This window comes from Peromyscus leucopus, chromosome 3, assembly GCF_004664715.2.
Source record: "Peromyscus leucopus breed LL Stock chromosome 3, UCI_PerLeu_2.1, whole genome shotgun sequence".
In the NCBI taxonomy this organism is placed as follows: domain Eukaryota; kingdom Metazoa; phylum Chordata; class Mammalia; order Rodentia; family Cricetidae; genus Peromyscus; species Peromyscus leucopus.
The window spans coordinates 13,460,779-13,464,116 of NC_051065.1; positions in this window are offsets into that span (position 1 = coordinate 13,460,779).

Below are 3,338 nucleotides of genomic sequence, written 5' to 3' on the forward strand. Positions count from 1 at the left end.
CTTCTTCTTCTTCTTCTTATTATTATTATTATTATTATTATTAGTTTTTCGAGACAGGGATTTCTCTGTGTGGTTCTGGTGCCTGTCCTAGATCTCACTCTGTAGACCAGGCTGACCTCGAACTCACAGAGATCCACCTGGCTCTGCCTCCCAAGTGCTGGGATTAAAGGCATGTGCCACCACTGCCTGGCTAGATTTATGTACTTTCAAACACAAAATATTCTGAAGTATAAAGAAATGATAAGAACATCAAGAATGGGTTCAAGGTCACAAGGCAGAAGGTCATTTTTTGAGGAAGAAGAGAGTTTTAAAAAGAGTCTTAGTACTAAGCATCACAAAGTAGCTAGTGCTATTTAAGTAGAAATCACTGATTTAAGCAAAAATAAATTTGCTAGAGGATATTTGGTAGCTCAAAGGACTCCTGAGGATTTAGGTCTAGAAATCCATGGATAGAAACCACAAATGGATAATTAGTTCCCAAGGTCTATAATTGGCCATGAAGCTATTCACCGATGATTTAACAGCCCATAAAACTGATTAAAAGTTGGTACCAGAGTTATACTTATCAAGCATGGGCATCTTGCATCATAACATAACTAATAATGGGTGCCAGATGCCATAACACCCATACTCCTCACTACTGTCCTAAGAACTTACCTCAGTCCACTCCATTCCTGAAGTTGAAGCTTTTCTAAGTCATCAGCCTCCCCCGATGGTACTTGTGATTAGATGAACAAATTTGTAGGGAGCAAATGAAGTCCTGAGTGAATGTGTTTTTGTTAAAACGGGCATGATAATGTCAGAGATCCCATTACTTCAGACCCATGGATATGGCTAGGCAGGCATCCAACAAGTCAGGCTCCGAGGAATGACAAAGCCTTCCTCTGCTTCAAGTGTAGATGGTTAAGAACTATTGACCTTTAAGTAAAACTAGTGTGTACAGAAATCATCAACCACAGCTTCCTCTTCTTGGATGACTATAACCTGAAACTGATCACCTATAGAGACTTCCTACCTAGATTAGCTAACTGAACTCCTGCAGCATACAATAAGTATACCATAAGTCTACCCACTTGTTCAGAGGTATATAATAAATCCCCTGAGTTTCCAGGCTACTGTGTGTTTCCATCAGAGTGCATGCCCTACCTGATGCTAGCTTTTCTATAATTGTGTCTGTCTTTTCTCCATTCCCGTATCATCCCTATTGGGTCAAGTCTGAAAGCCATACAGGTTGAAGCACAAGCTTCAGCCATTGGACACCTTTGGTGGGAGTTTCTCTAAAGTGGTTTCAGATGGTGTGCGTAACACAAATAACTGAAAAACATTTAAAGTATCCACAAAAGGCATGCTGACTCAGAAGTAAAGACAGAGTCTTTGAGGTGGAAGGCCAAAAATTACAGATTTGGTAGTCTGGTTAGGAAGTAGAATGAGAGTCTCAAGGGAATCTCAGCCAATCTTTTTATTTCCATATATGAAATCTGAATTGGAATGTAGTTCAACCCTATAGATGTAGTGGCTATCATGGCCTCCTATATTTATTAAATGAAAATGATGAAATTTACCTTTAGTGGTGTTACTATAAATTTTGGAGAATTCCATGTAGAGTGCCATTTGTTACCAGGGAAATTGGCGTTCCACCTTTGGATTCTTAGTCTTGTCAATAAAAGTATTTAAAAGTGGATTCAGGGGCTCAAGGGCAATTTTATTAGAGTTTGAGAGAAAACAACAGGTAGGCAGGCTGTAAACCTTGGTAGCCACGAGGAGGAAGGATATGGAGATGAAGAGAGAACGCCATGCCATTTAAGTTAGGGGGGCATGCTCAGGAATGGAGGTCAGCAAGCAGCGTCATGGCAGGAAGAGGCTGGCTTTAGAGAAAGAGTAGGAACCCCCAAATGTCAGAGAAAATACGCTCAGGCTTTTGGCAGTATCCAAAGAAAAAAGACCGGAGAGAGAGAAAAACTCCTAACTCAGAAGTGTTGTAGAATATTATTTTAAGGTGTGTTACTTTTGTTTTTGTTGCATTTGTTTAACTTTGTGAAACTGTGTTACTGTGTCTGTCTAAAATACCTGATAATCTAATAAAGAGATGAATGGCCAACAGTGATGCAGGAGAGAGAAATCAGAGGGATCAACAGGCAGAGAGGATAAATGGAAGAAGGGATCTAGGAGAGAGAAAAGGTAGCCAGAGAGGGAGGAAGACTCCAGGGACCAGCCACCCAGCTACACAGAAAGCCATGGAGTAAGAATAAGATTTATAAAATTATGAGAACAGGAAAAGCCCAGAGGCAAAAGATGGATGGGATAATTTAAGTTAAGGAAAGCTGGCAAGAAATAAGCCAGCTAAGGTTGGGCATTTATTAAGAATAAGCCTCTGTGTGTGATTTGGGAGCTGGGATTTTCACCAAAAGAGTGAAAAACAAACAGCAACATTTTGGCATTCCATTGTGGGCCTGTATTTCCATGTAGGACCTGAGAAAGCTTTTTATAAAAAGGGGGTGGGAATCATGACTCCTTTAAGAGTTTCAGCTGGACAGTTTCTCCCGGTAAATGAGCCCTTGAGAAGCATTACATTTAGTAGGAACAAAAAAAGCTATGTAAAAGTGCCTGCCATCGTGCAAGCATCAGCATTCTAGAACTCTAGGAAGGTTGAATGAAGTTCTTGGTCAGACAAACCTCCAACCGGCCTCGAGTTTCACGCTTGGTTTTCACGACCTAAGAAGCAGGCAGAGTCAGCTGAGAGCTGAGTGCAGAGGATCCAGGTGTAGGTTAGCAGTTTAAAGGTTTGCTCATATGGTCACAAAAGGCTGAAGATAGGCAATGAAAGAGGTCCAAATTGAAAAACCTCTAAACAGGTTACAGTGTGTTTAACAATGTGAGTAAGCTTAAGAAAGAAAGAAAAAGGGTATAGTCATAGAAAAAAATAGTTTATAAAATAAAATCTTTAAAGAGAGAGTAAAAGAAAAAAGCCACATAAATGGGAAATACATAAGGAGCCTGGATCCTGTATAGTATTGAGTTGACTTGAATTTTTTTAATGTTGTTGAGCAAACAACAGCTTCTGACAGACATGGAACTGTGAACAGGACTGCAAAACTGAACCAACCTAGATACTTTAGGAGTGCCTTAACTTTAAAAAAGAAGTAAAAAAAAAAAAAAAACCATATTTGTCAAATGGAAATCAAAAATGCTTTGAAGTTTTGTTCCCACAGGAGATGAGAGGCTGTAGATTCTTTCAGGGTTAATATGGATCATGTTTGATCAGGTAAGACCTCCTGAAACTTGACACGTAATATCTATCAAAAAATGTTACTGCTGGTCTTCCTAGGACTTGTTCATTA